Raw genomic sequence first — 16,107 nt, 5'->3', positions numbered from 1 at the left:
TGTAGGGTACCACAATACAAGTGCTTATAAGCTCTACTGTCCCGTCACTAACAAGGTTGAATTCAACATAGATGTCATTATGAAGGAATCATAAATGAGTGATTGGAGTAAATCTCAATCTAACTCTGGTGTAGAGTTAATCTTTGAAGATACTTCAGAATCTGGAAGTTCTGAAGATGAGTCATAATCATAAAATGATTCTGAAGGTGAATCTGATTTTGATGGTGATTCAGAATCTGGTGGATATCCAGACTCTGGGAATATTCCAGACTCTGAAGGTGACCATGCCTCTGAAAGTGGTGCTTCTGGGGTTCCAGCATCTAATAATGTTCCAGCGTCTGAAGGAGATTCTGAACATGTTTAGAGGACATAGAGAATCAGAAGCATACCAAGAAGGTTTGCAGAGTTTGACATGTTGCAAGATACTAAAGTAGACTCATAAGGATATGTCCTTTAGTGCACCATGTTAGTAGACTCTGAACCAGTCAGTATTGAAGAAGCGCTCAAGAAGAAAGTATGGTTGAAGGCCAAGAAAGAAGAACTTAAGGCTATAGAAAGAAACAAGACTTATAAGTTGTCTGAGATTCCAAAGGACAAGAAAACGATCAACGTCAAATGGGTTTTTAAGGAGAAACTAGAGCCATATGGATCGATTGGTAAACATAAACCAAGGTTAATAGCAAGAGGTTTCCTACATAAACCTAGGTTAGATTACTTTGAAGTGTTTGCTCCTGTAGTAAGACACGAGACAACCAGGCTGGTGATTGTGATAACTGCTACCAAGAATTGGCCTCTAATGCATTTAGATGTGAAATCTGCATTTCTCAGCGATCCATTGCAAGAAGAGGTATACGAGTAGCAACCTCTTGGATTTGGGAAAAATAATCAAGAATTGATAATGTACAAGTTGTATAAAGCCTTGTATGGACTAAAACAAGCTTCTAAAACTTGGAATCTGAAAATTGATTCATTTTTCAAGCTCCAAAGATTCAGAAAGTGTGAGATTGAGTATGGCGTTTATGTTTAGCATACTTCTGAAGGAAATATGATTATGGTGTGTGTTTATGTTAATGACATATTGCTAACAGTGAGTTGTGAACATGAGATAGATAGGTTCAAGAAGGTTTTGATAAATGAGTTTGAGATAATTAATCTAGGAAAAATGTCATATTTCCTAGGAATGAAGTTTATGTACTCTAAGAAGGGTATCATTTTGCATCAGTTGAAATATGAACTTGAGCTTCTGAAGAGATTTGAGATGCTGAATTGTAAGGTTGTTGTCATGCCATAAAAAACAAATCACAAATTGGATTCTGATTCTGAAGGTGATGACGTAGATGTCATAACTTTCAAGTAGTTGGTTGGCTCTCCGAGGTATTTGTGTAATACCAGACCTGACATTTGTTATATAGTTGGAATGGTTAGTAGGTTCATGGGTAAACCAAAGTGGTCTCACTACCAAGCTGCTGTTAGGATTCTGAGGTATATAAAGAAAACTATAAAGTATGTACTTTTGTTCCCTTCTGAAGAATAGACTAATCCAAAGTTCGTGTGTTACTTAGGCTATGATTGGTGTGGAGACAGAGTTGGCAGAACAAGTACTTATGGATATTTATTTAATTATCTATGAGGTATTATTTCTTGGTGTTCCAAGAAGCAACCAATTATTTCTTTCTCAACCTGTGAAGCATAATATATTGTAGGTGTTGTGACTACATCAAGCTGTTTGGCTTCTGAGTTTACTATAGGATCTAAAGATCAAGGTCAAGAAGCCTCTAAAGTTGATGATTGATAACAAGTTTGCAATAAATCTTGTCAAGAACCTAATGTTGCATGGGAGAAGAAAGCATATTGAGACTAGGTTTCATTTTTTGAGAAGTCAAGTTCAGAATGAAGTGCTATAAGTTATGCACTGTAGCACTCAGAAGTAGCTGACATATGTTATGACGAAAGCGATCAAGACTGATCAATTTCTCCACTTAAGGGAATGAATTGGTGTTATTAGTTTTGATTAGTTAAATCCTGAATTAAGGAATGGTATTGAAGGGTAATTCAGTATTTTAGTATTTCGCCCAGGTGGCATTATTATTTGTGTATATAGTACTGTAGCTGTCAACAGTTGTATCCACTGAGTATTTTAGTGCAATGTGTGTGCAATCATTTTGCTGTAACCGTTTTAGCATAGTAGTGGAAGTTTTATTATTCTCTCTTCTCTCTCTTCTTCCATCATCACCTTCTTCATCTTGTGCACCAACATTTATCAAACACTTGGCATATGAATGGTTACAAAATATCATTATAAATTTGACAATCACCCTTACACTTCCCAGTTGTCGGGATTTAGAACTAATTACAATAAACAAAGGGTTGTGTATGAATCTAATCATGCTTCTAAAACATCTCACACATGTCATTTTCAAAATTTTGAGAAGAATAGTGAATTTTTCATACCTTTGTTTGAAATGAGATGGCTTTGAGATAAAATTGAACTTAGCCAAATGAATAATGAATCAAAGATGAATTTTAACTTGTGTGTGATTCTTTGATTATGAAAAAATTGAGTGCAAGGTTTTGTTCTTCTATTTTTGCATCAGGTGGGAGAGGAACGTTTTTTGAAATCTACTATCAAAATAAGAAAACTAATGACTGTTATACCTCAATTTTATCCCATCCATCTGCACTGTATCCTCTATTTTAATTCATCAACATGACCATTTCACTTGGTCATGTATGGTAGTCAACCCCAAATTAGTTACTTGCATAAATTGAACTTGTTCTCTACATTGATTAAATAATTTCACTTGTATCAAGAGAAAGCTAAAGTAAGAGGTTGACTTCATGCTCTTGACTTTCTCAAGATATTATATGCATAATTTCGGTCTTTTACTAGCTCTTAACTTGGTGATTAGTATGCATTTATATTAAGTTTTTTTTAAGAATTGTCATTTTGAGTATTGTAGAAGTAAGAGGTATCCATTTTTTTAAGCACCAATAGAATTCAATTAATGTGCAAATGCAAAGTTTTCAAGGAACTTCAAGATATAAAGCATATTGCAAATATCATAAAGTAAATAACACACTTTGAAATATTGAAAGTATCATCTTATTAATAATGGAAAGGATTACAATCTAAAATACAATCTCAATGATCCTAAAACGTAAGAGGGAAAAAATTAGGCCTATGGAATACTATCCGATGATAACCCAAATCCAAGCTGATATTTCTTGCAAAGTCTTTTGATCTATCTTTCATAGTTGCTCTTCATGGCATCATTCTCCATTACGAGCTAGTCCATAATGCATTTCCAAACACCATAAGTAGGAAGATGAATATATGATGGGCTGTTAGAGGAAAATAATTCCCCTTGGTCCTTTGACCTCTTCATAGCACGTTGCTCAAGCAACTCTATCAAGTCATCATTTTCCTTCAATTACTTCTTCAATTCTATCTTCTCGAGGTTCGAAGCGCGAAACTTGTCTTCCCAAGCATCTTTCTCTTGCTTCATCATATCCAAAGATTCTTGCAACTCCTCTATACCTTTAATATGAATAGTGGGAGATTTGACCAATACTAAAGACATAGGTCTCTCATATTGAATTATTTTGCTCTCCTCTTCACCCAACTAGTGTAAAGTTTCAAAGCTACACAATTCTTCAATCCAAGCTCACTTTTTTACTTTCTTATGAATATTATGCTAAGCATGCACCATCCTAGCCTTCAATCATTAAGTGTCTTTCCCTTCTTAGAAAAACAAACCTTCTAACAAATTTTTATCAGGCTTGTCCCTCATAGAGAACCCAACTTGACATCTTGCCAAAGTCGGATTATAGTTAATCCCTCCTTGTGTACCAAGAAGAGGCACATTAGAGAACTTCCCCCAACTATCAATAATATCAACGTCGTTGTAAATAGAAGAATACCAAGTGATTTCATCATTGGTGAGAAACATCAGTCTTTGAGACCACCTTAAATAACCCCTATTTTCTTTGAAGATAAGAGAATGCGGCAAGTGAGAAATAAACCACTTGTACAACAAAGGTACACAACGACAATAGTTCTGTTTCCCTTAGAAGTTTTATGATGAATGGAGAAATAGGTGTCACCAAGTAAAATTGAAACATGATTCCCTACCAAAAAGTTCCTAATATCATTAACATCAACAAAATTGTCAATGTTGGGAAACAAGACCAAACCATAGATGAGCAAGGCCAAAATAGTTTCAAAGGCCACCATGCTATCAACATTAGCAAAAGAAGAGGCTCTCTCAATCAAAAAGTTTAAAGTCAACCCTCTGATACCTCCTTTGATAGTGAGATTAGCATCTACGTCAGATTTCTTCAGGTGAATAGCTCCAATAATAACTTGAGACTCAATAATCCCTTCCAAACCATAAAAAGGATCCATATCAGAAACTGGTATACCCGAAAGATAAGCATACTCCTCCATGGTAGGCAACAATTGATAATCAGGTAAAATGAAGCACCAATAGACGGGATCGTAGAACTGAACTAGAGTACAAAGAAGACCATCTTCAACATCAGTAGATAGAATAAACAAAAGTCTTCCAAAACGGTCTCTGAAATCCTTAGGATCATCCCCACAAAAGATGTTAGCTTTCTCAATTCCTTAAGACCAGGACATCTAAAATTGTATTTCCGAGTATTCCTTCTTCCAATATCCATGGTCAAAACATCTGCGATGTTTGCAAAGAGAATCTCCAAGTTCCTTGAAAAATGGGAAAAATACTCATGAATGCAATGAGTGCATGATGCAACAACCACACAAAATATCACACAAGGCACACAAGCAAGGTCCAAAGGTTCAGAGTCACAAGCATGTAGCCAAGGGTAAGAACCAATCCACGATGTATGCACTAAGGGTATAATCACCTGTTGAACAAGGTTGTATAAAGTTCCCAGAGTCATAATTCCATATTTTTGATATTACCAGCTTAAACGACTACTCGTCAATCAATAACATTCTCAAGAGAAACTCGTCCGAGTGTAGTATCGCGTAACAACTATTTCAAGTCTACACCTGAATAGCCACCACACTACGTCCTGAAAGGCCAAGATGGGTTAAAAGTTCTAAGGTCATCATCTTCTCGGGCTCCTAGGTCAGAAAAAGTAATGTCGATTACGACTATTCGTAAGACATCAATAATCTCAAAGGGGCCTCCACTGAGCGGAGGATCTCAAGTTAGCTCATTAAGGATTAATTCCACATAAGCCAAACAAGACTATACCACCCTCCTATCATAAGAGCACTCAAGTTTGAGTATATGACTTATCTCACCATACAGAGACCACCAAACACCAGACAAAATAAACAATAATAAACAACAACAAACATAATATACACACATAAACAAAGATATGCTAAACCCACTAAGGACTACTCCCCAACAGATTCACCACTTTTTTGTAGCAGTAAATTTTTTGAGATTAAGTTATTGATTAACTTAACTCACAAAGCAAGAATCACCACCGCACTTTTATTATTTCCAAAGGAAATGGAAAAAGTACGAACAAAACTAAAAGAAGTTTTAAAAGAAAACTAATAAAAAGAGATAAGAGTCTGGGGGTTAGTTATGAAAAGGGAAGGTATTAGCACCCTAAACGTCTATAGTACTCTATAGGAACCTCTTTGAAAATATGTATGTTTTGAATTTAAAAAGTGGTGTTGTTTGTAAAGGATTGGGGAGGTGAGAGAAGAAATGTTTGTTTTTATAATTTTGTGTTTGCCAAGACTTTCTGAGTCTCGTGCCTACGCACCAACAAAGTGCAATGGAGGATCAAAACCTCGTAGTTCTTAATAAAAATAAAAAATATGTTTGTTTTAATGCGTTTTTAATGAAAAAGCATTTTGTCATATTAAGAAGAACACTCAACTAGTCGCCACTAGTATGAGAACTTTACATCACCATAGAGAAGGACTCCAACTTGGATAAAGATCAACAAGTATGTCACTATCTCTCTTAGGTGGAAAGTAATTATCATAAATACTATAGGGATAAGAGAATTATATCTCAACTATGGAAATGACTCATGTCTAAACTCTGAGAAAAAGTTTTAAAAGAAAAAATGCACAAAGGGCACAAAATAGTTTGAATGAGTTATATATTTTTTAAGTCTTTTGAAATTGATTTTGAATATACTTAAGATGTATTAGAATTTATTAAGAAAACGGTTTTGAAAATAACTTGACAAAAGTCAAGGTTTTAATGAGAAAATTATTCAAGTTTGAAAACAAGAAAGTTTTGAAAAGAGAGAGGAAATTTTTAAAATAAAAAAGGAGAGGAGGAGAAGAGACTATCCTAGAGAATAAAGTAAAGCTAGGGAGGAAAGATCTAACCAAGAGATAATAAGCTTTATGAATCCAGGATTTTAAAGCATCCCATCATCTTCAATTCAATATATGCATACACACAATCAAACTACACATAATCATTTTTTGATTAGGTGTCATCTAGATTAGGATTAATAACGTCCAATTAGATTTGTTGTACCGAGAATATTGGATTGTGATCTTTGAGGGATTCAAATAAGAAAATCGAGTTGGATTTTTCCTTCAAGATCTTTAGGGTTTGAAGGTTTTTGACAAGATTGTGTAATTTGGATCCGGTCAGTGAAAGCCTTGAGACTAGGTGTGTCAGCAAGGGAGTAGTGAGAAAAGGTGGATCGTGTCGACAAATCTTGAGTTCCACAAGTGTGTGCTTGGGATTAATTCAGCCGGGTGAAAGCCTTGAAACAAGGAGGCCGTGTAAGAAAGTAGCAACACAGGTGAATTAAAGTAGCATTGTTGGTGACTTGATCAAGCTTTGATCAAGGTTTTTGGAGGTGCTAGAGTCAAGAACAAACTTAGGGTTTATGGGATTTGATTTCTCATATCTTGAATACTTGCATTTGCAAAGTAAGATTTATTATATTAATATCTCAATTCTAATTTGAATTAAGAGAAGACGTACCCATAATGAGGTCGATTGGGGAACTGCCTAAACAAATTCTTATGTACTCTCTCTCTCTCTCTCTCTCTCTCTCTCTCTCTCTCTCTATCTATCTATCTATCTATCTATCTATCTATCTATCTATATATATATATATATATATATATATATATATATATATATATATATATATATAAAATTTATTTTTTGGTTCATAAATTATTGATTACTTGATCTCTTGATTAATATTGTTTGGATAATAGCTTTTAAATTCTTTGTTAATTTTATGTTGTTGTAGCAATCACATACCATTTGATAGTGATTGGATTTCTAAGAACTACAAACACTATACTAATATCCAAACTTTGTTGATTGCACGCAAAGTGTTTGATAAATTGCTTCAACTAGTTTTTGTGTTATTATCATTGGAGATAGACTTTTACTATAGTAGATTATTCAATTTAGTGTTTGAATTATTCCTAATCAACTTGTGGATTATTATCATACCACTGACACTCTCACTCATATCCGGACTTTTCAATAGTAGGTTTGGTTAGACGATTTTTGATACGAAATATGTTTGAAATTTGCTCCCGCGCCATAAAGTTTTCTAAGTCAAATTTTTTAATAAATTTTTAACTTGAGATTTATTCACCCCATTCTAGATCTAGGCATGTCGTCTAATAATATATAATACATATGTATATCAATATATATATCTCAATCTCAACAACATAAATACAAATCATCACTATAATATATATATTTTGAAATATAATAATCACTATAATTAATGTGTATATTTCAATCTCAACAACAAAAATTCAAACAACAATAACAAACTAGTGTATAGTTTCTATAAACCTAAATATAAAATTAAAATAAAAATAACTTGAAATAGTGTAGCAAATATTATTATCATCACCACCCTTGGAATAGTGATTCATAGAAAAATTCTTGTCTCCTTCAATTTCCTTATACTTATTCAGATAAACCTTTGGAATAGTGATTCATAGAAAAATTCTTGTCCCCTTCAATTTCCCTATACTTATTCAGATAAACATTAAGAGGTTCTGCATATTCTTCAAACCCAAGTGTAGTCATGACCCAAACAAGATCATCACCGTTTATTGTTTTTCTCAAAGAAATCATTTGTAGTAGTTCTTTGCTCCCTAATGTCTGACCACCTAAACTCTCAAAAAAATCATCGGTTAAAATAATAAGATAAAGATCTAAAAATCCCCAAATCTGCAAATCTATTTTTGGTTCACCTTCTTGATCGAAATAATTTTTGGGTTTAGATTTCGATTTCGATTCAGATCGTACACACTACAAAAATATTTTCAACTATGGTGTTTCGATTTCTGGGTTTGTATGTTTCGATTTCTAAGTTTGTATTTTAGCGGAACACAAAATTAAGAAGGAAATAACTGTTAAACTTTTTTTTCATAAATGATTACGATTTCATTATATATTTAATAACAAAGAAATGAATCGGTCTAGTGGTATGGTATATTGCCTAACAACCAATGTATCCATGGTTTGCATTCGCGTGCATATTTGAGTATTATATATTAATATCAAAATTTAGAATAATAAAATACTTTATCTCGCGGATCACTATCAACACAATACCTATTTTATTTTAATCAACACTTATCTTTATTTAAGAGAAAAGTAGTTATTTTTAGACGTGATAACTTTTTTTTCTTTCTCCATCTCACGGGTCTCTATGGTTATTTAATACAATTGAATTTATTTGATCATTATTTATTGTTCATTTTATAATAAAATATTTTATTTCAAATTTATATGTGTATCTAAATATATTTTATTACAATTTTTATATCAAATGTCCCACTACAATTATATAAATTAATTAAAATTTAAATAAATTTACTCATTTAATAATTATATATATTCCTTATCAAATGAAATACCATATTTTTGTTAAATTATATAATATTGCGTGAACCGCATGCCTTCCAAATTTTAAAATAAAAATGAAATTTCACCCTGCTTAATGCATGCACGAAAAACTCAATAGTTGATGAAAATTGAAAAATCCTTTCGTTCATTATCCTTTAGGTTATGTTTGGATTAATGAAATATAACGGCATTGATTATGGATTATCACCGAGGGGATGAAGTGGAAGTCATTTTCACTTTTCTTTTATGTTATTTCAAATTGTTTGTTGGATTGGATTCAATTGATTCATTGTGAAATGTGTTTATCATGTTAGAATTGCTAGGATCTTTAACACATACGAACCCATAATGTGCTTAGATGATGGACATGTCGTTAGCAACTTTGTTGCTCAGATAGTCCTTTTCAATTTTTTAGTTAATTAAGATGTTTTACTGTACTTGGTTTAGATGCTCGAAGATTTGATGATAAGTTTATGCAGGTCATTAGCGAGTAAAAGACATCTTTCAATGGCAAACATTTTAAGAATGGTGATGTTGTTTCACATAACCATTGTAACTCCATAGGAGTTTCATCATTATCTGAAAATTCAGAGTCCAACTTGAGTCTTCCCTGTCAAAATAATTCCGAGCAACAAAGTTTTCTTGATGAGTGGCATGTAATTTAATAGCCAATATTTGGAAATGCACAAGCACTAAACATGTATTCTTCATCAAATGCTAATATCCCATTTGAGCATCCTAACTGGTATGACACTATTTTAGATTGGTTTGATTTCCATATTCTATTGCTATGATGAAAAATCAGTTTATTGATGGCATCCATTGGGCGCTTTGTGATACTCGGCATTCATGTCGAACCTGAGTGGTTTACACAAGCAAACTCTAAATTTTATTAATCTTCATGTATTTTCTTGACTGATTAAGATTCTCATGATTGTTTATGGTTCCACTGTTTTAAATAGGTTTGTTTTTCCATGTTGTGTTGCTATGATGATACCCAGTTTATTAATTCCATTCATAGAGTGCTATGATGATACCCAATTTATTAATTCTTATGTATTTGCTTGAATGTTTAAGATGCTTATTGATATTTCCACTGTTTTAGGTTGGCTTGATTTCCATATTATGTTGCTATGATGAAAACTCAGTTTACTGATTAAGATGCTTATCTGGACTGTTTCTTATAACCGAACATGTTTCTTATTTTCCAGTTTGTTTAGTTAAGTGTTATGTAAGGCACTTTGGTTAGTCCATAATAACAAGAATACATTAAATATTACACACCAGTTTGCACAAATAATGAAATGCAACATATTTTCTGTCTTATCTAATCTATTGAGCAAGTGGAGTCTTTCTTAAGTTAGTTATTCGTCCACTCTGACTCGATTGCTATGGTGTGATTTAATGTTGTCTTTGAATGAATGACATGTCATTGTTTTGTATGTATAATATTATTTTTTTATAATATTTTTTTATTTAAATTATTAACATCTCAAATTTTTTTATTTATAGTATTATTTTTTTATAATATTTTTTTTCTTTAAATTATTATTTTTATTTTGATAATATCTTAACTTTTTATTTTATTTTCTATCACTTTTTAGTATAATAAAATTTTAATCACAAACATCTAATATCAAATAAGCGTCGTAATGTCAAAAAATATATGAGTTCCATAATCATGTCATGTAGAACAATAAACTAAAAATATATCAACCCTAATTTTATAATAATAACCATCATAATGTCAAAAATACATAAGAAAATTCATAATCTAATTAATTTATAGCAAAGTCTAATTAGTCATTCTTGATGATCTATTATCTTTAATTTGATAGTTAGACTCAGAAGAACGTATACCATCAATGTGTGATTTCTCTATAAAAAATGTATTACAATAATATACTCTTTAAAATAATACTCATGAGTTTTAACTTTAAATGCATAAAGAATAATATATCTGTCTTCCACTAGAATTTTGCATTTGCACTAAGAGTTCAATTTCCTTTTTCCTAACATTGTCCATTTGCTTTAAAAGTGTGATTTCCTCCATCACTTCATCAATTTTTTAATTCTTTTCTTTAAGTGTAATAATTTTTTCTTGAATTTCTTTTATTCTTTCATTTTCTTTAGAAGAAGACACCTATCTCATAGACATTTTAATCTGAGATGGCGTAACTCCAAGTCTTATACAACAAACATATTTAGGATGTTCTTTTCCAAAGACTTATGGATGACAATTTGACTCATACACACCGTATACCCGCAAAAGTTACCCATAACGGGTAGGGTAAAAATCCGTAAAATGGGCTCGGACATGAACACAGGTAAATACCCATTAAAATAAACAGGTATATGTGCGGGTCCGGGTGCCTTAGTACCCAATCCTTCTCATACGCGCACAATATATATTACATATTATCATTTATGTTATTATATAAAAATGTATGTCTGTCAACTTAAAAAAATACCACTATAAAGTACCACACATTTTAATATAAATATTATTTATTTTATAATTCAATAATAAATTTTTTGAGTTTTTTAAAATGTTTTAAATTTTTTTAAAATATTTGATATTTTATAATTGATTGATTTATTTTTACTAACAATACGGGTAACGGATACAGATACGAGTACTTAGATACCCACAAGGTACGGGTCCATGTACAGACATTGACGCCCATGCGGGTATGAGATCGGGTACGAGAATTTTTTTAAAACTAGGATATGGGGAGAGATACCATTCTGTTCAAACTTTACTCATTGTTATCCTTGCAAAAACTTTTTAAAATGTTTTATTCCTAAATTACAGTTTGTAATTTTTCTTTCACATACAAAAGAGAAGATTGAGTAAGAGTTTCTTTGAATACTATGCATCCTGAACTAATTTTAATTTTTGAATTTAACAAATTTCATTTACTTTTTGATTTAACATATAGTTAAACTTAAACATGAACTCCAAAACTGGTTTCAACCAAGATCTTATGTGACATGTTTAACAATCATTCATATCTCTCTAACAACAATTTATGCTTACAAAAAAATTAATCTATTAAATCAATGTGTGGTTTTTAGATTTAAAGTTAAACATTATCTAGAATCATTTTTCATACATACATTGCGTTAGTTGTCGAATATTCTAGTAGTAAGTATTTATGCCTCAATTAAGTAAATAGTTGTTGCTTTTTCACGTTTTCATCATATGTTTAAAACTTAGGCCTTAAAATACTATGAATTATAAAATGTGTAGTATTTGAATACTAATGTAGGTACCGTTAACTTACGCCTTAAGTAGGTAGTTGTCAAATATGTGAAACTATGGGTGTGTTTGTTTCAAGGTTTTAAAAAATATTTTTGGGAATATTGTCATGGGAATGCAACATTCCCAAATTTGATTCAATTTTTTCAAAGTTATTCTAAGGTATATTTTATTCTTAGGAACTTTATTTTCACATGATTTTTTTTATTTTTATTTCAAGGTTTAAAGGGTGGGAATCCAACATTCCCATGGAAATAAAATTTAACTAACTACAACTCCCCACTACTACTCACATTTATTTATTTATTTATTTTATTATAATTTTTAAATTAAATAAATATTATAAACATTTTTAGAAAATTTAGTTTTTACCGAACATTTAGATAGGAATATTATTCCAAATAATAATAATGATGGGAATAAAATTTTAAGGAATGTTACTTTTAAACTTGAAACAAACACACTCTATATAAACCTTATATTTGAATTTTGCCATATACCTCAATACCGGCTAGTTAATGAAGTTGTTGTATTTAAATTTTGAATAATTCATGTCATTTTACCGTATGTAGATTATATGTTAGGAATGTAGTTGTGAATTATACAATATTTAGAAGATGACTCACACAATCACTACTTTAATTTGGCATCGCACATAAGATTCAATTTCACTACTTTATAATACCACATTGTTACACATTATTATCATTTTAGTTCATGATGACACTAGAAATATTTTTAGTCAGTATTCTTTTACTGCTGCAGAACACTAACACAAACTTGTGCAAGAATCTAATGCATGAATTTATAATACGCTTGATCTAATGCATGAATATGTTGCAAAACACTATCTAATGCATGAATATGTTGTAGGATATTGTAAAGAATATTATTTTGATACTTCATAACCATGTGAGATCATATAGAGTTGGAAAAATAAACTCACTAAACTAATATAGCAGAATGAAGCACATTATCATATACCACACCATCATATACCACAATGTAATTTTGATACTTCACAACCATGAAATTTTTATGCAGTATTCATAGTTAAGGATGCATTATGCTATATATTGTTTTTACGTTCTTTGTTACTTCATAACTAGTTTTTAGATAGATTCTCCCCACCTTTAAGAGATGTCAAAAGGTTTAATCTTTTCTTAAACCTTAAGGAGATTAATAAATATTTCAAAAAAATTATCTTGCACTACATTATTGTTGTATGCATCGATTGACAAAAGATCTGTCAAACTTTTTATGATAAATTACATACATTTCTCCTGTGATGTATAGTCGTACATCTCTTAATTCTTACAAATAAGCATAAATATTAATTATTTATACTATTATGCATACAATTAACAATAAATATATTTAGACTTACCAACTCATGTTGCTGAAAACACATAGTATCATTTGGTATCTTTTACGTACTTTAAGTATTTATTGAGTTTTGATGTTTTACAATTCGATTATTGTTTCATTGGGTATTTGTAATTTGTATGCTATTTCAATACATCAGTGTGTGTGTAATCGTTTGGTTATGTAACTGTCCCACTAAGAACCCTTTGCATTTCATATTGTATTATATCATTTGATCTTTGTTAGCTATTTTCTTTTTGAGCCTATGAAAGTTATTGCTTTCTCATTTCCACACGAGTAGCTTGAATCACAAGTTAGAACATTTGAATTTTGATGATTTTGGTAATTGAGTCAGATCATGTGTAATATCTTATTCAAATCATTCACCTTTTGAAAATTTGGATTACATTCTGGATCATTTCATTCGGATCAAAACTTGAACATGATTTGAATCAAAATCCCATTTGATTCGGATCAAAACTTGAACATGCTTTGAGTCAAAATCCCATTTGATTCAGATCAAGTACAAATAATTATTTGAATCATGTGCCTTAAAAAGATTCTCCTTTTTATTGTGTCCAAATTGATTCGAATCAATTTTCCTTCTTGATTCGAATCAAACCATAAAAACTCAATTTTCAATCATTCATTTAAATGCTTGTTTCTTTTGATTTCATTAAGAAGGGTCGGAAATCTACGATTTTTTCATAGAGACAAAAATAGTGATTTTTGTCCTCTTATCTTAGTGTGTTCAACTTTACACCATTCTTCTCTCTTCTTCACCAAACATCAATCTTTGATATAGAACCCATGTTAATTCTTTATCCTTTTTGTTGCATCTTGATTTATGCAATTAGATTGTTTCTTCAAGTGTTTTTAAGGATGAGTGTTGTTCCAATCTTGTTAAGGATATAAGATCTCTTAATAACTTTCAAGAACCAAGACTAACTTATCTAGAAACTTGTTTGAACCATTGTGTGTGTTCATCTTTCATCAAAACTGAATAACTTTACTAATTGCTTGTAATGTCAGTTGTTGTTGAGATTATCTGGCGTTGTTCACCATCTTCATCCTTAGTCTATTTCCTTATTTAATGACCCTCCTCTAAATATTGAGTGAAAGATAAATTAGTGGTACATTAGGGTATATAATGTGTTTGTATGTAGTTGTTTTTATTTGTTGTAACAAGTGCATCTATTATTTCTTGAGTGCATTTTGGGATTGGGAAGTTATCTAGCAGGATAAGAGTTTCCACTATACTCCAAGAAATATTTTGGCAGAATGAAGTATCAACAAATCCGTAAGGAGGAGTTGGAGTTGTCCTTCTTTGGTGGCGTTGGAGAAATATTGCTAGCCGACAAAGTTGGGAGTTGTCCAATATACGCTCAGTTAATGGCAATCGCTCAGACAAGAAATTGGTGGGATCAGGTGGATTGCCACATATGAATTCTTGTAGCAGGTTATTATGGATAAAAAGGTTATTGGATTAAGATCTTGTGGGATATTATATTATGTTAGCAGTTTAGTGTTTGCTCCATCAGAAGGGATTATTGTGTGATAGTTCCCTGTAATCATATTTTCATCATATTGGAAGATCATTATTATATTCTGATGGCATTATTCATTAAAGAGTGCATGAAGGCAAAACGAGGACGAATGTCGAAGCATTATATCTCTCTGTGTATCTTTTTCTTTCTCTATCCTTTTACTTCACAAATATTCATTCATTTCATATTTGCTACTGCATATTTGCATTTGCGTAGATTGTATACCATATAGACTAAACCTTGCTCTAAACCTTGCTTATAGTGTTTTACTGTGTAAGCTTAGGTATGTGGTGTATCAATTCTAAGGAATCATCATGAAGTCAATTATGCATTATTAAGATCATCCAAGTAATATGTTTTAAATTCCTTCTTTTGCAAGTGCCTTTAGATGTCATATAATTGACTTGTGTTAGAAATGCTTTATTCTATAGTTCTTTTATGTATCATTTTATTCAACTTGATTCATTGAGATGCTTCCAAGCTCTCATCTCTATGTTTTGCTTCCGGGCTTTCTAAAATCTCCGATTTCGTATTATGGGACCTAAAATGTTTTTTAAATCTTCTAAAAGGATTTTGAGTCTATTCACCCTCTTAGACATTGTTATTTCCACATTCTCACCCAATAATTGGTATTAGAGCCTGGTTTTTGATCAAAGTCTAGCGTCTCAAAAATTTGAGGATATGGTTTATACGATCCCATACGAGTTTTCTTAAACATTATGGAAGCTTATGCAATTAAATGAATCTCTATGAAATTACATTAAATTACTTATGATTGATCATTCTTTTATAATATATGACATAGATTATTTTAAAGTAAAACCTTACTAGAATTCTCTTTAAGGCATCAATTACACTTAAGATGTTCTCTAAGTGTTGATTCATCCAGGATTGAACTAATAAGTTTTCTGAGATATATGCAACTTGTTTGTGATATTATTTCTTTTAAAGGCTGTTCAAGATTTATCCAAATTTTATGTCATACATTCACTAAAATATGCTGAAAAGTATTATGAGAGAATGAATTAGAAACAAAAGCATCTTCTTGAGACCTAAT

The sequence above is a fragment of the Lathyrus oleraceus genome, chromosome 3, assembly GCF_024323335.1.
Source record: "Lathyrus oleraceus cultivar Zhongwan6 chromosome 3, CAAS_Psat_ZW6_1.0, whole genome shotgun sequence".
In the NCBI taxonomy this organism is placed as follows: Eukaryota; Viridiplantae; Streptophyta; class Magnoliopsida; order Fabales; family Fabaceae; genus Lathyrus; species Lathyrus oleraceus.
This window is presented reverse-complemented; position numbering follows the sequence as displayed.